The following is a 21,796-nucleotide window of genomic DNA, read 5'->3' as shown; positions in this document are numbered from 1 at the left end:
ATATTAGAAGAGTTGAAGAAAGTGCAGTTTTCCTTTCAGTTGGTGAAGAAGGCAACTATTTTTGTGCAATAATCAATGATGTTTTAAATTATCCTTGTTTCAGATTTTTCCCTCAATAGCTTCTGGTTTCAGTATCTAGAACAGCCTTTCCTAACTTGGTGCCATCCTGATATATTGCAATGTAAATTGCTAATGGAAACTGAAGTCCCAACAGCTTTTGAGTGCATTAGGTTGAGTAAGAGCCATTTATCAAACTATTTAAGTGTCACTTATTCAGGGCATGTCCAGAAATGCTGTTAGATTCTTTCTTTTTACTACTGGAAAGCTGATTTTTGTGTTAGAGTTTGTTGCAGCACATACAATCAGACACACAATTAAATAATTCTGCAGGATTAATCTACATAAGAAAATGCCTTTATATACAATACCATACAGAAGAATTCAGCATACAATATCAGGAACACAGAAGCAATATTCATAGAAGCAAGTCATTACAGAGTAGAGAGATACAGAGGCTAATATATTGTACAGAGGCAGCCATTACAGAGGCCAAACCAACTCTTTTATAAAGTTCAGCAAGTCTAAGCTACGCCCAGACTCCAAACTGTCTCTTATGGTCCCATACAAACAAATACTATTTTTCAGTTTCCAAACAGTCCCCATTGGCTGACCTGTTGCCATGCCTATTCCTGTCTATGAACACACTCTGACATTTTGTTAATCTAATAACTGGTAGGATTGTGGTACAAGGAGAGAGGTCCCTTGGATCCTTTGCCCATGAATACTTCCCAAATCACTCCTCTTTCCCTTATAGATAGTCCTCAAAGTTTTATTTTATTAGAGATGCCATATTGGCACATCTGGGGAAACCTGAATCTGAAGGCTTCCAGGTTTTCCCCACCCCCCAAAAAAGTCCAAGTCCCTGCCCAGCACCCACATGTTCATCACATGGTCCAATCAAAACACTGTCCCAACTGGAGATGGCTCCCAGTTCCAGCCCTCCAGGTGAAGGGCAAGATGTCCTTGACTCTCTGAGAAAGGAATGTTATTATGACTATATATCACCCTAGTTCCATACAATCCCCCCTCCCAGTTTCCCACAGTAGTAAATGTGGAAGGCTTGAAGATCTAATGCAGTACTCTAGGTGTGGTTTTACTAGGGCTTTATAGAGTGGTATTAGTAACTCAGTTGATCTTGATTGTATCCCTCTGTTAATGCAATTTAGGATTGCATTGGCTTTTTTGGCTGCCACTGCAGACTGCTGGGTCATATTTAGCTGGTTGTCCACTAAGACTCAAGATGCATTTTTTCTCCTGGTCTTCTTTCTTTCCACAGTTCTTTACTATAATCATTTTCCTATCTCTTCTACCAGATGTTACTGGCAAACATTTATTACTTCTTCTTCATACTCCACTAAACAATGGCCTGACACATCTGATGCAAGGTACAGAATTCATAGTTTTTGCATGATAATATCATGAGATATATGAGGTAATTTTAGCTTCTACTGAATGACTATGCATGTAGCTCATGACATTTCAATTATTTAGAAAAACTGTAAAATGGAATGTTGGAACAACATACTCTTGAAACAATTTCAAGTATGCTTCCTGAACCAAAGTATATCGTATTTAAGGCAGGGGACTAGGAACAAGAAGTCTTTCTTTAATATAGAAGCTGACTGGGTGATTCTGAGCCTAACACTTTCTCTATCCTAAACTGGGAAATCAAGAAACATCAGTCCACCAGCCTTTTTTTGATTTACATGGTAGATTATGGTCTTTCTTTAAAGATCATAGACCACATTAAAGAAAGACATTTCTTTAATAACTTTCAAGAAAGAGGCTTGGATCCTGCAGTAGATTTATTTGGGATGATGATAATGATTGATTTAACAGATTAACAGAGTTGGGTGGGATCTTATAGGTCATCTAGTCCAACCCCCCACTCAAGCAGGAGACCCTGCACCATTTTTGACAAATGGCAATCCAATCTTTTCTTGAAAGTCTCAAGTGATTAAGCTCCCACAACTTCTGAAGGCAAGCTGTTCCATTGGTCAGAAAGTTCCTCCTCATTTCTAGGTAGAACCTCTCCTTGGTCAGTTTCCATCCATTATTCCTTGTCTGGCCTTCAGGTGCTTTGGAAAATAACTTGACCTCCTCCCCTCTGTGGCAGCCCCTCAAATATAGAAGACTGCTATCATGTCACCCCTGTTCCTTTTCTTCACTAGACTAGCCATGCCCAGTTCCTGTAACTGCTCTTCATATATTTTAGTCTCCAGTCCCCTAATCATCCTGGTTGTTCTCCTCTGCATTTTTTATAGAAACTCAACATCTTTTTTATAATGTGGTGACCAAAACTGGATGCAGTACTCTAGGTGTGGTCTTACTAGGGCTTTATAGAGTGGTATTAGTAACTCAGTTGATCTTGATTTTATCCCTCTGTTAATGCAATTTAGGATTGCATTGGCTTTTTTGGCTGCCACTGCAGACTGCTGGGTCATATTTAGCTGGTTGTCCACTAAGACTCCAAGATCCCTCTCACAGTCACTGCTATTAAGCCTGGTTTCATCCAGTTTATATGTGATGATTAAGTGATGATTGATGACAATAATATTCCAGGTACCAAAATTCTGAAAGGCAATTTATACTTAAACCAAGATCTACAGTCTGAAAGATAGTCTGAAAGATAGTCTGAAAGATCTCTCTCTCTAGCCATGGAGAATAGGAAATAGACCTATAAAAAGTTAATTGAGATGACATCTATGCAGTACTGAGCGAGAAAGCCTAAGAAAGGTTGCTTTACAGTAAAAGTAATCCCGCACAATAATGAATTGTGCCCTTCTAATGCCCCTTAGTCTTAGATTGCATAGGGAGCATTTTCATTATTATCCAGAAAATAAGTGTATTGTACATGAGTCGGCAGACACCCACCTGAAGGAATGAAATGAATGGTTGATCAGAGTACTGATAATATTCAACTTCTCTATCTTGGCCTGATTGAAACATCATGACAAAACAGAACTACGCTGCTAACAAAAACCGGCCTATTTTCAGGGTAATAGAGATAGCATATTCTGCTTGTTTGTTACCTTCCATTTCAATGAAACAACAGCATATTTCAAGAATAGGAGGATGCCAGTTGCATTTATAATGGTAAACAAAAAGGTAACCGGAATCAGCTTTCAAAGGAGCTGCATAAATTTTGCAAACATTAGGCTTTTTAACCTTGGAGAGCCCTTTGTTTATGCTAAAGAATTTTGAAAATATCCCTTGCCTGTATTCTGGGTAGACCTACAATCACTGTTGAGGTTCATGAATCTTGAACTCCAGATATTCTTTATTCAAAAGGCTAGTTAATCAAATATAGGACTTTATAAAAACATTTTATATTTAATGTTTCTTATGTTGAAATTATTAACTTTTTATTCTGTAGCAAGAAAATATTCAGATGTACAATCCTGACTTTTTATTTTTTTAATCTAATCTAATCTAATCTAATCTAATCTAATCTAATCTAATCTAATCTAATCTAATCTAATCTAATCTAATCTAATCTAATCTAATCTAATCTAATCTAATCTAGAGTTCATTTGATAACAACCACTCCTCTCCACATACCATTTCTAACCTTATGACAAACCTGTCAAATAGTTTTGGCTAAGGAGAAAAAATTTAGTCAAGGCCTCAAGCAAATGTCACATCTGTCGGGTAACATTAATCTCTAATAATCTTAATTATAAAATTTGGTTGAAAACACATTAATCATTTACAGTAGGCAATCTAGAATTCCAGTGCGGAAAATGGGGAGACTGTATTACCCTCCCTCCAAATACAAGAAAGTAACAGAAAAGTTGGAGACAAAGGAGGGCAAATTATATAGGGAGATCAGGATGATAGAATAGTTTCCCGAGACAGCTTTGTTCCCTATGCCATCCACCTGCTAAACTCGCAAGATTCATTTTTCTCACCTTATACATGTATATATCCAAACTAGACTATGTTGTTTCTCTGTGTCATGTAATATATCTGGGTATATGCATATTTATATATGTATGTATGTATGTATGTATGTATGTATGTATGTATGTATGTATGTTTATGTAGTGCATATTGGAAGTGATAACCCTTTGAGAGCTGTATGCAATGAAAATTCATTTTAATATATGCCGATTAGTGTACATTCAAAGTGACAATGAAGTTATTCTAAGTCTCTAAGTCTAAGTTAAGAAGGACGCATCCCAACCTAGCCAATAATGGCTGATTTCAAGAAGCAGAGTGGTAGGCTAGATTGGGGGAAATGGCAATAGCACTTAGACTTATATACTGCTTCATAGTGTTTTACATATATGTGCAGTGGTGGGATTCAGCCTGTTTGGGCCTGTTTGGGCAAACAGGTAGTTAAATTGCTGGCTGGCTCTGCCCCTCCCCGCCCCTTCCAGGAATCCCCATGTTCTTAAATTATAAAGGATTTTTAAAGTGCTTTACAGCACTTTACTCTCTAAGCAGTTTACAGACCCAGTTGCCCTTAACAATCTGGCTCCTCATTTTACTGGGCCTCAAAAGGATGGAAGGTTGAGTCAACCTTGAACCGGTCAGGATCAAACTCCTGGCAGTGGGCAGAGTCAGCCTGTAATACAGCATTCTAGCCACGGCTCAAAATATGTCCTTGTGTGTTCATTTGAAAAGAAAACAATGGCAAACCACTTGCATATTGCTGAAAAGAATGATATATGGCTATGTCCATGAAGTCACTGTAATTAACTGTAGAAACATTACCTCTAATGTCATAAATGCTGGAAGCAATGTTTAAAATACCTGTTGATACCTGTTGCGATCTAGACAGAAAGTAGTCAATTTATATACCAAATCCTTAGCTTTGTTAAAATGATAACATCTCTTTAAGAATAATTTCAGACAGGTAAGGCAGCACACAATTTTTGAGAGATCCAATTTTGACATTTCACAAAGGGTTTCTATTTTGGGAGGTGTTTTTTTTTCCAATGACTGTGAAAACTGCAGCGGTTTTGCAAGAAAGTTTATGGAGCTTCTCCGTCATCCAGGTTACGGTTGTCCCAAAGATACTTTTCAAAAGGCAACTGGACTGCCTTTATTTTTTCCTTGAAGTCATTTCGCTTCTCATCCAAGAAGCCAGAACTGAAGAAGCAAGTCAGAACTGAACAAGTTTCTTGGATTAGACTCCACCTTCTGTAGTCCTGTGCTTTTAATCATCTTGGATGGGGCTGGTAAAAGACAGTGGTTCTTCCGCAAAGCAATCTTAAATTGCTTCTCTCCTGTGCTGGAAATAAAGCCAGATTAAGAAACAACTGTTCAGATTTCATTCAGAACTTCACCTTTGGTTACAATGGTATCTAGATGGCAACCACCATTGCCATTCCCCATTGGTGGATTTCTGTTTAACTGTCCTATTTATGCAAGAAAGCAAAGTTCAATAGCTTTCCATTTCATTGGTCTTTGATCTTTGAGGACAATAGGCTTCCATTGACAGACCTTTTGTAAGAATCCCATTCCACTGGCTCACCTTTGCACTTTATGCTGTTTTATCTGGCATATCCACTCTTAAATCATTGGAAAAGCCACACACTGGTTTTATGTTTCTTTCTGTCACTTCCAATAGAAGGAGAGATTGGCAGAATTCTTGTGAATTTCAGAAGAGAAGTTGGAGTTGGAGGAGGAAGAAGAAAAAGGAGAAGAAGAAGAGGTGGTGGTGGTGGTGGTGGTGGTGGAGGAGGAGGAGGAGGAGGAGGAAGAGGAGGAAGAATAAGAATAAGAATTTCACTAGTGGGCCTGGACTTCAGACTTTCACTGATTTTTTTTCTGACCAAGTATCCCTTTTCCTAAACATATATACACCTGTAAAATTATTGCACATGCAAGAAGGAAATGATGACCCAGTGTTTCAGAACACTCCCTATCAGAGATACAAAAAGAACCAATCTAACTCCTACCGTGTGTCCCTGAAAATAAGTCTTCCCTGGATAATAAGCCCTCTCCCCAAAACAATCCCTCCCCCAAAAATAAGCCCTCTCCTGAAAATAAGCCCTCCCTGAAAATATTTAAATGCATGAGTAGTCCTTGCCATTTCCTCTGATTAGGGCTAGGGAGACAGAGCTGGAAATCAGGTAAGACGGCAAGAGAATCCCCGTCTTGCTCCATGCACCCCAAAATAATAAGACTTCCCCCAAAATAAGGCCAAGCACTTATTTCGGACTTCAAATAAATATATGACAGGGTCTTATTTTCGGGGAAACATGGTAACACCTACCTCAAAAAAGCACTGGGATTCAGGTTTTCATCAGCCATATTCTTCTCCTCAGTTTCAAACATACTGAAAATGACTGAGGAGACAGTGACCACTGATAGGAGAGGAATAGGAAAATGGGAAGCCCCATAATAGTGACCTAAGGACCATTGATGTTTCCTATCTGAATTAAAGCGAGTGATGTTGTCTTTCACAAGCTCTCAGCTTGATTGCTGAAAACATGCCAGCTGTTCTTAGCAAGTATTTGGAAGAATCCGTCTCTGATTTTATGGATTCATTTAAAATACAGAGGCCCAGCTTTGGGGGATGATCTTAGGAAGATACTTTGTCTTTGAATACTGCACTAAGGAATGGACTTTGATAGGAGGTCCAGGACAAAGAAGTGAGGGTTGCCCTGACCAAAAATGAAGTCTGATTTTAATTACATAAATTAAATACAACTCTCCTCTTCTGTCACATTACAATTTGGTGCCGGTTTTGGAGTGGTTTGGATTGCGCTTAATTTTTTCCCCAGACAGCACATCTGGTCTTGGATTGCTTCTCTACTTTGAAACAATTTTTATATTGTTTTTACATATTCATCACAGCTGGAATGTGTCAAATCTGTTGATGTATAATATTTAACTTCGCCGTACTGCTATCCCGCATGCAGAATTAAAATACTAAAGGCAACGAAGCACAGAATTATTGAACAATGGGTATTTACATTTTTTGGGTTGACTCCTTGGTGGATTTTTTCCCTCTTAGAGCAGCTGAATGTTAAGAACTTTCTTGATGCGTCAAGGGAGAAGGAAAATGTCATGCTGCCATAAGGACACATGGCTGCTTTACAACAGCTTGAATTAGAGGGCTCACTGATTAGCTGTTGCTATGGTTTGTGGCAATTGTAAATATACCGAGAAATCTATTTAACTTTCCTGAAATAACTGTGAGCATACACTATGGGTAAAGGATTAGCTGATCCATATGAAGAAGGCTTAAGGTACCTATACAGTTTTGCTGAAGTATTTTGAAAGACAAGTGCAACAGGAAGTTCCTTTTCTGTAAACCAATAGAAGGCTTCAGTTGGACCCTGATATGATAGGAGTTGTCTTATGAATTTCTTTTAGTTTTATTCCCAAGAGAAAAAGGAAAGACAAGACATTCTACTTAGGACCAATGTAAAAATCGAGCATATACAAGTTGCTAAGCGAGACATTTGTTAAATGAGTTTTGTCCCATTTTACGACTTTGTTTGCCACAGTTGTTAAGTGAATCACTGCAGCTGATTTAGTAATACTGTTGTCGTGTCCCACTCCCCCTCTGACGACCGGGTCTGGGAAGTCTGTATCAAGCGTGGCCACGAAGCCTCTGCAGCTTTGCCAAATTCCTTTCAGAGTTCTCAGGTAGGCAGGAATCCAAGGTGTGACTTCAGCAAACCAGATGAGACTTTGCTTGACTCAAGGAATGCCAAAAAGCAGATCCTTTATATAGGCCATGGGGTGTGGCTCCATGACTCAGCACTTATCCAGGCCTGCCCCTCCCTGCCTTCTGCTGACGTTGCCTCTCAATTCTCCGGAAGCGGGGATCCGTCCACTGTAAATTCCCTTCCTCCGGATCTGCTGCCGGCAATTCTAACACGTGGCTGGCTTCGTGCTCACACGCTGTAGGAGTGAGGTTTGTTTGTTCATTCCTGACATTCTGTCCGGGCATGGTGCCAGGGCTGGGGGCTGGAGGCATGCCAGGCCGTTCCTCTTCATTATCAGTCTCTGAATCTGATAGCAGGCCCAGCAGGAGATGGGAGGGGCCCGGCTGAGGAGAGGAGGGAGGACAAGGCAGGCCCGGCAGGAGATGGGAGGGGCCCGGCTGAGGAGAGGAGGGAGGACGAGGCACAACAACTGTTGTTAAGTGAATCTGGCTTCCTCATTCACTTTGCTTTGTCAGAAGGTTACAAAAGGTGATCAAATGGCCCTAGGACACTGCAACTGTCATAAATATGAGTCAGTTGCCAAGCATCTGAATTTTGATGGCATGACCATGCAGATGGCGCAACAGTTATATCGGTGAAAAACAGTCATATGTCACTCTTTCCATTGCTGTTGTAACTTTGAACAGTCACTAAATGAATGGCAATGACTACCTGTACTTTGTAATCGTGGGATGCCAATATATAAGACTCTGACTGATTCTATTAGGTGAGCTGTGGCCTGTAGTAAATATGAGATTTATTCTTCATTTCCTTCCAGTGTTTTGTCTTTCTGCGTTACTTGGTTATTTGTTTTTATATTGAAAAGCAAAACGATGAAATATTGGTTGGATATATGCTTTGATTGATGGTGTTCAGATACAGATCATTCTTGGGTAAGACTTTTTCCATCACTATGGATTTATACAATGGGGTAGATTAAATTGGAAACTGCAAGACCTTTAAACACAAAGATATGCTAGGCAGCTGTTCCATATACTTATCTCCAGATGCCCATGGTTGAATTCTGGGTCGTCACCAGGAACTCAAACTTTAGTTACCTTTACTTAGAACTAGAGTATTTGTGTGCTCCCAAGCTACCATAATAGGTGGTATTCCAATGAAGTTTGTGGGTTTGGGTTGCTCTCCTCTGAGCTGCAAGTTCAGTGTAAAATGCATGTAAGTTTCTGGTTTCTCTGTGTTATGGATAGGTATAAGCTGCCTGCTACCAATTCACATTAGCGTTCTAATTAAGCTGGAACTGTCTGCACTTTTATTTGGGAATAAATCCTATGTATTTTGTCTGCTAAGGAATTCCGATGAGCAGGGTCAAGGATTAGAGCCTTTTCTGCTGTGGCCTCATCCCTGTGCGACACTCTACCGCTGGAAGTGAGAACTGTTCTCACAATTTTTAAATCTTGGTTTTGTTGATTGGCTTAGGGCCGCGAGTGGCGCTGTCACTGTTGCAGGTGGTTGGTGGGATGAGAAGACCTCATCCCTGGGCCATCAATCTCTTAGTCTTGGTTCTTATATAGTTTTAAAATTTTAACATGTATAAAAATTCTAATATTTCAATTATTTTTCTATTTGTCTTTTTATAATCTATAAACTGCCCAGAGTCGCCATATAGAGGAGATGGGTGGCATAAACATTTAATAAAATAAATAAAGAAATAAAGTCAGTGATGGGATTCAAGTAATTTAACAACCGTTTCCCTGCCCTAATGATTTCTTCCAACAACCAGTTTGCCAAACTGCTCAGAAAGTTAACAACCGGTTCTCCCGAAGTGGTGCGAACTGGCTGAATCCCACCACTGAATAAGTAAAGAGGAATTCTGCAGTAGGATCCAGCAATATAATTATGTTGTGAGGATATAATGGTGTGATGTTAGATATACTGTAATTGCAGACTGGGCTTTCCTGGCTAGCAGATTGTATATATTGGAAATCAGATGTGGTGATCTTCCCCACAATCGATCTTCCTAGTTAATATGATATAGCAAGAGATGTATAAATTGAATTTTACTGGCTGTAGTATTCAAGGTCAAGTTTATTTTGCACAGTACATTACAGTGACGAAGTAAGTTTAGGAATGCCAGAAATTATATGCCACTCTACAGATTTCTAATGCATCCCTTGAAATGTCAGCCCAAATTCAAGTTTACCTACAGTTAAGATTTCCATTATTTCAAACTATAGCCAGTCACTCTTTGTCAGCCCATCTTACCTTGAAGGTTTTGTTGTTGTTGTAGGGAAAAAAGGGGATTAGATATGTCCATTGCCTTGAGTTATTAAACTTGAGTTATTAAACAAATAATAAAAGTAGGAAATCCATCCATCCATCCATCCATCCATCCATCCATCCATCCATCCATCCATCCATCAGTTGTATTGGTTGGATACCCACACACTCATTCAAACATAAACTTGCCAAGATGAAGATGGAGTAATTGAATAATTGGTATCTTGATGGCACTGTTAATGTGAATATAATCTTTGTCATCTACTTATCACACCTTTCTGTGTGTATCATATCATATTATTGAAAATAAATACAGCCACACTGGTCTTCAGCTGGCAAAAATAAATAAATAGATATATGTAGGAGGTATGTCATAGCGGATTGAGCCATTTTTCTTACCTTTTTGTAATGGATAGTTACTAGCCTAGCCTTCCCTAAACTAGAACTTTCCAAATGTGCCAGAAATCAACTTTCAGACTGAAGTTTAGCCCATCTTTCCAGTTTCACTGATCTGGTTAGGCAATACTATCCCTGCAGAATTCTAATAAATTCTTGATTCAAGATTAAATGAGAAGTCATATAAAGTCTTGATTCAATATGAAATGAGAATTAGGTCACTATGTGGTGCTAAGGAGGATCCGCTCCCCAAGGGCAGAGCTGTGCTTTGGAAAACTTTTGAAGAAGCTTTTCTTGGCTATTATTGGCAATGAAGAATCATATGGCACCTGCAAAATTAACATGTTTCCTGCGTTGTTATATTTTCTAATTATATTTTAATGCATTCATGAATTCATCTGGAAGTAGGCTTATTGTTTTTTCTGTAAGCGACTAACAGAGTTCTCTGTTGGAAATCATCACAGCCAGGTTTCTCACAGGGCAAATTCGGTGACATGCTTCAAAGAGAAGTTGACGAGCCAATTAGCCATATGAAACTAGCATAAAGCCTAGTCATTTTGTCTTAAATCAACAATTTACATGCAAAATAAAAATAAGTAAAGGTGATTATTTTTCTCACCTTAGCTTTAGTGGAATGTAAATTTGATTCACTAATGGTGGGGGGGGGTCTTAAAAAGTGTACATCTAAAAAAAGAAGTAGTGATAGAAAGTCAAACTCTATCTCTCAAAATAACTAAAATCTATCAACAGCATACAAATTATGCATTTGGCAACTCTCCCATTTGGCTTCCATGTGGCTTTCTAAGGGTTCTTGATCAACCAAAAATCCAAAGAAATACTGCTTTTTTAAAAAAACAACAACAACCAGTTCTCTACATGCTCTTTGACACACATACACAAGACCACCTCCTATTTATAACTACTGAAAATTGTCTTGCAGTTTCCTAGCTATTTTCTTCCTCTATGAAAGATGCTTCTCTTTTGATTCTTATTGCCAGAGGCCTTTAACGTGAATCTGAGTTATTTTTGATTGTGACCTTGGGATTACTTCATTGTTGCAAGGCAGCTGAATTTCCTTCCCCATCATTCTTTAAAAGCTTATAGTTCCTGACACGGAAAAGGTCCATTGGAGGAATTTTCTCCTCTGTCTTCCTTGAGCTTTAATTGGAGGGTAAACAATCAAAGGAGCTGTAGACTTCTAGAGAGATGATTTGTAACAAGGAGAGGGGACGCTGTTTGCATTCTGTTTCCACTCTCCAATGCCTAAGAAGTTAGCTTGATACTTGTCAGTAATCATCTCGTCACTTTCAATATTTTCAGAAAAAGGTAAGGAATAACAAGAGCTTCCTCTAGTTTATCAAGATGGGAATGAGAAATCAACAACCAACCAACCAATCAATGGTCTCCAGCTCATAAGGTGGAAGGATTTATGCTTCTTTACAGTGGCCTGTGAAGAAACATAAATCATCTCACTTTCATTTAGGGACGAAGGGACTGGAAGTAAGTGTGAGGGAGTCCATCCAGTTTTTACTACATATTGTGTGGCTTTGTCTGGCCGTTTGTTGAAAAATCTCACCAATTGACAGTGGAAGTCGTCTGCAAAGTTTCCTTTGCTCCCTTTTATATGAAATTCATTTTGAAGAGTGATGTTTTAATAACAGTATGCTGGCACCTCTTGCAACCAGGAGCTTCAATCATCATGAAAATGCTTGGAATGAGCAGACACCTGCTAAATTTCCTGTAGCTCTATAGCAAGAGAAGATATTTTGCCTTTCATCTATGAACTGGGCAATAATTCCCACCTACAGGAAACCAGGTTTCTCACAGACCCAATGGGTTCTGTAAAAAAGGCACCAGCTTTGAGCTGATCTCAGATAATCTGGCATGAATCAAGGAAAAAAAATCAAGCCAGGGACCCAAATAGCCTGAGATTGTATGATCAGGCAGAATCAGAATTGGTTCCAATCAGTGGTGGGTTGCTACCGGTTCGCCCTGGATTGGGCGATCCGGTAGCAGCGGCGGGAGGCTCCACCCACCTGCTTGGACGCTTCTGCGCATGCGTCCATGCGCACACAAGAGCAAAATGGTAGCAAACTAAATTGAAACCCACTACTGGTTCCAATCTGGTAGAAAACTCTCAGGTGCAGATATAACTGGAAAAAAATTTCACATCCTACTTTTTTACACACTTATGCACATCCTACTTTTTTACACACTTATGCACTTCTAAAAATGTTCTGTAGGTGCAAAGTAATAGTGTGGCAGTATAATTTTTGGGTACATTATTTAACTGCTGACCAAGCTAGTAGCACAGAAAATGAGACCTCCAAGGATAAAAATTGGCAGTTTCTTGTTGGAAAACTCTCCTCAAAGACAAGACTTGAAAGCTGTTCAGAGCAAACGGAATAGTAAAGGTAGAGGTTACGTAGCAGTCAGTCTTACAGAGACTATATTATTGCAGATGAAACATAATTCGGAATATTTCCCCAAATGTTAATATAGAAAACCTAGTCATATCATTAAAAAATGACCTAAATCCAGATAAGAATCTATGTCCTTATAAAACCACAAGCTTCGTCAGAATGAATCAATTTGAAGTCTCCAAGGAAATCTCTGAATTTTGTGTATCATTGCTCTTTTTAGTTTGTATGTGGGCATGCCAAAATATATCCAGAATACAATGGTTAAAATTTGTAATCTCACTCTTATTTTAACTATTCCAGGTCTCTCTAAAGAAGAAATATTAACTGCAGTTTTCTCTCTCTCATTTTTCACCCTGTTTATGGTATTTTCCATGTTTTATATAGTTGGACCTCCCATTAGCAAGGACACTTGCTACCAATTTTTTTTATTAAGTAACTAACAGCTTCATAATTAATCCAGATTATAGTCCCCCCTGATTTTTAACTAATTGCTAGGAAATAGCAAGTTTTGTGTGTAGTTCGTCGCTTCTGATTGACACACAGGAAGGCGTCCGTGCCTCAGCAGACACAGACTGAAACATGAACAGATGGAGCCTCTCAGTGATTCTAAAAGTGGCATCCAAATGTGCAGGAAGTCTGGCTGATTTTGCATTTCATGTTTCGTCTAGACGTAGTTGTCAAAATGAATGGCGACAAAAGAAAACTCCAGCAACCTTTCACATTGTTTGATATTTAAAGGCAGCTGGTTTGCAGGCATTATTTACAAGATATGGGTGTACTCAAGATAGAAGTGGAAGGCATGCTTCTTCAGAATGAATATATAGTATTGTAGCATATGAGAAAATTTAAAAATGAAAAAGTATGTAGGTATATAGCTTAGAAATGAAATAAGTGGAGATTCAATTTTGCTTAAATAGTGGGGTTGGACTGGATGACCTGCAAGGTCCCTTCCGGCTCTGCTATTCTGTTAAATGTTAGACATTATTCTGCTTTAAGATAATGGAGAAGAGACATGCTGAAAATGTAACAACGTTGTGTTAGAATAAATCTTCTTTGTTTGAGACTAGTTAGAAAGAGGCCCAGCTATGGGGACATTCCTTAATGCCAAGGCAGTAGAGATAAGGAAGAGCCATGCTTGCAAAATATTTTATGGGTAGAAATAGGGAGGTATTGGTAGTAATAGGGAGGTGTTGAAGAACATGAAATTAGAGAAAGAGATGATATTGTCTCTGAAGGCGCCCCAGATTAGCTGTGATCGGTCACTGGATCCGATGTAGGAGGGGCATGGGGGGCCCCGTCGTGATAGGGAACTATAAAATGTGATGCTTTTGAAATTTCAGGTGTGGCTTCCTGGCTCAAACTCCTTGTTGAGATCTGCTGGGATATATCCACCCTATTTTGCAAAATAGATTTTAATAAAGTCTCTTTGTTTTCATCAACCCATGCTTGTTGGCTGAATTCATTTCCAACAGTATGAATTAAATAATATAATATTTATCAGGCTAATTCGGTGCAAATACTTTCTTGGCAGGCCTACAAAACTAATCTTCATTGATCCCATGTGTAAAGTGGAAATATGACTTCCATTATATATATGATAATGTGGTGCAGTGGTTAGGTTCTGGACTAAAACCAGGGAGATTATAAATTGTAGTCCTCCCTTACACATGAAAGCTGTCAGGGTGACTCTCTCCCAGACCTTGACTGTCAAGTCAAAAACATCTGTCTCTCAGTCTCCATGGTAGTCTGTAAATGTCAATGAACAGGCCTTCATATTACAGTAGAATGATTCAGGCTGATTATAGATATTTGTATGTATATAATTTTAGTGAAGTTTAGTTCATTGTCATCAGAAGCAAATAGCACGAAAGGAGATAAAATGCCACCCTCTTAGATAGCAGTAATTATAACAATAATTCCGTAGCCCCATGACTGACAGGCTTTTTTTTTCATCCTCAAAGTGCCATTGTTTTATTTGTACATCAGAAATGAAAACGTAACAAGACTACCAGACAAGAGCACTCTGGAGAGCATCTAGATGTGTTTTTTTGCTGGGAAGAAATTGCTGAACAGTGTTATAATCTGTAATTGGTGACCATACCCTTGTATATTAGCAAATACTATATTGTGCCATATGTGTGAGGTATTTTTGTGTTGTTATAAAATAAATTAATGGTCATTTCCAAACTGCATGCACTTCTCTGTATGTCTACTGAGGTGGGAGAGTCAAATGAGACTTTCAACGGAAGAGACAGACTTTATTTTTCATGCTACAATATTGTCTTTCAGTTTATGTTGTGTGAAATAAGAATGAATAAGTTAAAAAATGATTATTTTCAAATCCCCATCTTAATCTGTTTTTAAGATCTTTTTTCCCCCTCATTTAGAAATACAGAACTCTTAATTGTGTTGCTTAGTTATTGCTGTTCCTAATGATGTATCCCCTGGGGAAATACCTACTTTTTCCCATCTGCTACTTCAGAAAGTAAAACGATAAATCCCACATGACTTTTTAGAAAATAGGTAACATTGTTTATAAATCAGTGGATTATCTACAGGTGTTCCAAATGACACCAACACCACTTAGCACACAGACAAACATATTTTTTTCCCTTTCCAGCAACAACAGAAGTGTTAAAAGCAAAACATTTTATTTAGAGAAAACGGCATTGCACCCATGAGCCTTATTTGAGTTGTTAGATGACTAAACCGAAAGATTGCTTTTTCTGAGGGAAAACTCTTCCACATATGTTCAGCTTGATTCATTTCCTTTCACACCAGGACATTTGGAACAATGGTGGGTTTCAAATTTTTTTTACTACCGATTCTGTGGCCGTGGCTTGGTGGGCGTGGCATGGCTTGGTGGGCATGGTATGGTGAGCTTGGCAGGGGAAGGATACTGTAAAATCTCCAATTCCTCCTGATCAGCTGGGACTTGGCAGGCAGAGAATAGATGGGGGCGGGGCCAGTCAGAATTTTTACTACTGGTTCTCCGCATTACTCAAAATTTCTGCTACCTGTTCTCCAGAACTGGTCAGAATCTGCTGAAACCCACCTCTGATTTGGAAGGTGTGAAGATGAGCACAAAGAGGCTGGTTATGTTAATTAGACCAGGGGTCTCCAACCTTAGTAACTTTAAGGTTTGTGGACTTCAACTCCCAGAGTTCCTCAGCCAGCAAAGCTGGCTGAGAAATTTTGGGAGTTAAAGTCCACAAGCCTTAAAGTTACTAAGGTTGGAGACCCCTGAATTAGACCCAAACTCTGTACTGCTATTGTTGTCCAGCACAAAAAGTCAGGACCATACATTAAGTTCTAATTAAGATTTATTGCTCAAGCCTATATATAAGAATCTGGTCAACTAACAGTCAGTACTAAATTAGTGCTGGATAAGAGTCAATACAATTCAAGAGGGGTTGGAATTGAAGTGTTTATGGACACATAATGATTCTAGGTTGAGTCCCCTCTTGATTCCACACCTTTTTCTCCTACAATTGTTCATGGATATTTATTTCCATAGTCAATGTCTGTGGTTCATCATTCTGAGATTTTTAAGAAGAGCACTTACTGTTTAGCATGTTCTCCAGTTTTATAGAAAAACCAGTTATTCCAAATATTTGATTTTCATGTACCACGAAGAAGGGTTTTGGAAGGCAATAGCAATGAGTTCAGAATCTTGCAACCTATCTCTTTGTAGAGCTTCTTTTTAGATTTAAGATATGTTGGTGCAGTTAACTTTCCCCCAAATAATGCATCGGAAAATAAAGTGCTTTTGCACAAAGATTCTTTTTAGTTAAAGGACTTATAGTTCAGCTGCTTAGGGTTGATTTTTAAGAATGTGTGTGTTACAGAACTGATTCCATAATAGTAAAAAAATGCTCCTGGGTACTTTCAAGTGCATCTAGGACTACTTAGGACTTTCATCTTTATTTTTATTGCAGCCTTACAGCCAGAAGAAGAGTACGCAGATCTTACTTTTGCTATGTGGAGCTGTCTCTAAAAAAAGTTTACAAGATTCACTTGGAGGGATAATTAGATTAGGTGAACCTGCTCTTAGATGCCATGATTCTGTTTTGTTCTGGCACCACTGGTGGTTGGGACTATGGCATTTCCAGCAGGGAAAAGAAAATGAATAGTGGGCAATGAAAAATAACTTCCCTTTTCTTTAATACTGGAGTTCTTCAGTGTCAGAACAAACAACATTGAAGCAAACAGGTAAATAATCTGACTTGGGATAAAACAACTTTTTCTTCCTATGCATGCTCTGGTATGACTAAACATTATAGCCCAAATGTCTTTGAGATCACTCCCTACTTTAAAAGATGGAATGCTTTAAAAAGTCAATCATTTAGTTCTACAAGGAAGTTAAAAAATAGAATGATTGACATTAATTATGATAGTCGAACTGTGGAACGAAGAATTAGAATACCCACTTGAAAATCAGTGGATCCATATTTTTAGAAATATAAAACGTATGCTTAAGAATGAAATTAATTCACCAAAAAGATTCATTATTAGACATCTATTGGTTCCCTCATCCCAAGAATGTTTTGTGTGTGCTGGCATTTGGGGAAAAAAAGTGAGGAATCTAACTCATATGATTTGGTTTTGCCCAATTTGATTTCAAATCAGAGCATATATTAACATGACTTTGGAAAGAAATGTAATAGTTAAGGAAGTAATTGTGATATTGAATTATTTGGCGAAATATGGAATTTATCATTTTATGTCTTGCTTGAGCAAGGCTGGAGCTGCTGATCCAGTTCTATAGAGGAATTATTGAGTCTATCATCTGCACCTCTATAACTGTCTGGTTTGGTTCCGCAACCCAACAAGACAGATACAGACTTCAGAGGCAGGGGTGAAATGCTCCCAGTTTGGACCGGCTCGCGCGATCTAGTAGCGATGGCAGCTGCTGGTTTGCAGGACTGGTAGCAAAAATCCCTGGCCCCGCACCCACTGCCTCTGCTGAGCCCCACCATGAGCAGAGGGTTTTTTTTTTTACTTTTAAAAGAAGGTTTTGCTTTAGCCGAAACATGCCTTTAAAAGTAAAAAAAAAGCCTTTGAGGATCCCTCCCCTCAGCTGAGATCGGCAGAGCCTTTAAACTTAATTTTTTTTTAAAAGGCTACTCTGGGGATCTCACCTGAGTTCCTCATCAGCAGAAGCTTAAAAAACATGTTTTCTGTAGAAAACATGTAGAAAACCTCCTTTTAAGAGATTCTAAGGCACTTACCTGATTACTGATGACCTCATGGCTTTTTTCCCAGCCGGAAAGCCCCAGTTTCGCTTTCAGCACCAGACAGAACTAATCTAAACTTAGCTAACCTATTTCATCGCTGAGTGATTAATGCTGTCTGGCTTTGCTGGCTTAGGAACTCTGGGAATTGAAGTCCACAATAAAATAAAATAAAATAATAAAATAAAATATTTGTGCAGCTTTCTGAGATTTGGTGTGTTTCTGTAGTGTTTCACTCTAACTACACACACACACAAAATCTCACAAAGCTGTATGTGGTATTTTGTGTGTATGTGTGTGTCAGTTGTGTTGTGTGTGTGTAAAGTGTGAAAGTTGGTTTTTGAGCTTTTTGTGGCTGTGTGAAGTGTGAAGTGCAGCTGCTTTTACATTGTGTGTGAGTCAGTTGTGTTGTGTTGTGTGTGTCTAGAGTGTGAAAGTTGGTTTTTGAGCTTTTTGTGGCTGTGTGAAGTGTGAAGTGCAGCTGCTTTTACACTGTGTGTGAGTCAGTTGTATTGTGTTATGTTGTGTGTGTGTAAAGTGTGAAAGTTGGTTTTTGGTACCTCTTATTGTTTTTTATACTTTGTTTATTACTTTTATTATTTATTGTTATTGGCCACACCCACCCAGCCATCTGACCACCAAGCTATGCCCACCAATTAAGCCACGCCCACAGAACCGGTAGGGAAAATTTTTAGATTTCACCCCTGTTCAGAGTTATAATTAGAACTGCAGAAAAAACAATTGCTACCAACCTGCCTTCCATTGAGGACCTGTATACTGCACAAGCCAAAAAGAGGGCTGTGAAAATATTTACAGACCCCTCACATCCTGGACATAAACAGTTCCAACTCCTACCCTCAAAAGACGCTATAGAGCACTGCACACCAGAACAACTAGACACAAGAACAGTTTTTTCCCAAATGCCATCACTCTGCTAAACAAATAATTCCCTCAACACTGTCAGACTCTAAGTCTGCACTAATATTAATCTTCTCATTGTTCCCATTACCCATCTCCTTCCACTTATGACTGTATGACTGTAACTTTGTTGCTTGTATCCTTACGATTTATATTGACAGTTTCCTAATATGAGTCAATTGCTTATTTGTACCCTATGACTATCATTAAGTATTGTACCTTATGATTCTTGATGAATGTATCTTTTCTTTTATTTATACTGAGAGCATATGCACCAAAACAAATTCCTTGTGTGTCCAATCACACTTGGCCAATAAAAAAAATTCTATTCTATTCTATCTCATCAAGGAAGATAATAAACAAATAAAAAGAAATGCATCCAGGATATGAGACTATTTCTGAAAAGTCTTTATGTTCCAAAAATGAAAAGATGAAGCAATATGTTTCCATATGGTCTGGTTTTCATTATAGTTTAAGGAGTAAATTAGTTCTATTTCAATACTTAATGGATATTTATGGATCTTAATTTTTGTTTTCTTTTAAATTAGTTTTTTCCTTTGTAGTTTTACTATGTTTAGGTTATATTAATTGTTACAATAGATTTAGGTTATTTTCTCATTATAGAACAATTTCTATTTTTTTTCCTGATGGTGGAGTTATAAACAAAGTAATACTAGAACGGGATATTTGTGCTTTAGTTTTCCAGTTAATAGTTTTGCTGGGGGAATGGGAACAGGAGGACTAATGTCCTCACAGTTACACTTTTGTCTGGTTGGATTGCTTCATTAAAGAGAAAGACATTCATATTCGGTCATTGTTCGCAGATTCTTTTTTGTGAATGGAAGCGAAGGTCACTACCATAATCTCTTGAAGGTCATGGGTCATGAAACTGATTGTCCTGCAGAAATGTCATTCCCTGGCAATTAGGAAAGTGGCAGGAATGTGCAGTCACATTGTAGCTCTTCTGTGCTAAGGTCTTAGCTGTTTAGTTCTCATTAAGGTAAAAGGTAAAGGTTCCCCTAACACATATGTGCTAGTCGTTCCCAACTATAGGAGGCAGTGCTTATCTCTGTTTCAAAGCCAAAGAGCCAGCACTATCCAAAGACGTCTCCATTGTCATGTGGTCGGCATGACTAAATGCCAAAGATGCATGGAAGGCTGTTACCTTCCCACCAAAGATGGTCCCTATTTTCTACTTGCATTTTTTACGTGCTTTCAAACTGCTAGGTTGGCAGAAGCTGGGACAAGTAACGGGAGCTCACCCTGTTACGCAACACTAGGGATTCGAACTGCTGAACTGTTGACCTTTCGATTGACAAGCTCAGCATCTTAGCCACTGAGCCACTTAGCTACAATTGTTTCTAGTTGGCCTCTCTTGTTTCTAAACTTTATGGAGCTTTGCCAAGAAAAGCCTTTGGCAGGGTGCCAAAGAAGACAAAGGTTTGTGATAAGGCCAAAGGACTTTTTCTGAAGGATTTGTTTTGGAATTAATTTGAACTAAGCCAAGAATGAAGTAATTCTCAGCTGTTCTAATAAAATATGTTTGTTTAGGATTGATTGTGTCTGGTAATAACTACTTGGCCTAGGTCACAACACTCTAAACCAAAAATTGTTCAGTGTGAACACCGGGAAAATGAATGACAACAGAAAAATTTCCTTATAGCCAAAACAGACCATAATCCCAGGATTCAGTCAAAATACATAGTTCAATTCAATTCAATATGACTTGGTAGGTACTATGAATAGAACGATTCTAGTATCAGTTCTCATGAAGTCTTCCACATAGATATTTTGCATTAATTGCTGATGAATCAAAGAACACATATGAACACACTTTGTGGCTCTCTGTAATTGCTGCAGAGGTAATCTATTTGAAGGGTTTATGGGTTTTCATCTGTGTAACTCACTGGATGCTGCTTGAGTGAGTTTTGTAAAGAGCTTTGTTTCAGCATAGATATAAAACTACATAGTGCAAACCTACGGTGGTGCCAATATAATCACTGGAGCACTAAATGGTGTGCACAGTTTGTGAAAGAGTTACCTAAAGCTATCTATGTTTATTGTCACAATCACTATTTACACTATTAAGTTATACTATTAACACTAACATTGTCAATAGCTTTGTAGAGTTGCTAACATACTGTAGAATTCTTCATACTCTAAAAAAACCAGAGAGGTTGCCATTTCCTTAGTCTGCTTTGATACTGTGTTTGTGTGATGATGCATTCATTGCATTTCACTGAATTGTAAAAAGAAACTGGGAGCAGAATTATTGAATTGAAGAAATTGTCAGGCATTCACTGGGTATGTCAGATCGCGTTATGTTTAGCTGTTAAATCAACACTTTCAATGATTTTACTGCTTCTGAATATAATCAACAATGAATCAAATTCCACAGTATGTGCAGCGGCACATGCTATTAAAAATATATAGACTTCTGTTTTGTATTTTGAATCTTCCTGAACTTGCAGAAGTTGATTTGTGATATGGTTCAAGCTACTTTAATTAATTAGAATAGAACAGAACAGAACAGAACAGAACAGAACAGAACAATAGAGTTGGAAGGGACCTTGGAGGCAGGGGGTGAAATGTTAGTTAAAAAAGCTATCGGTTCCTCCGAACTGGTATTACCTCTAGAAAGCAGGAAAAGCTAAACCGTGCGGCACAGCTGATCACTCCTTGCTGTTCTACTTACCTTCCCAAGCCTCCTTTTGGCGTGCGCTGCATGTGCGCATGCACAGTACATGCCAAAAGGCTAATACGTGCCACAAGGCTAAATCGCGCAACACAACTGATCCCCCTCGCTGTTCTACTTACCTTCCCAAGCCTCCTTTTGGCACGTTCTGTGCATGCGCAG

Source organism: Ahaetulla prasina, chromosome 1 (genome assembly GCF_028640845.1).
Source record: "Ahaetulla prasina isolate Xishuangbanna chromosome 1, ASM2864084v1, whole genome shotgun sequence".
Taxonomy (NCBI): Eukaryota; Metazoa; Chordata; class Lepidosauria; order Squamata; family Colubridae; genus Ahaetulla; species Ahaetulla prasina.
The sequence above is the reverse complement of the archived record's forward strand: the minus strand, read 5'-3'. Positions refer to the sequence as shown.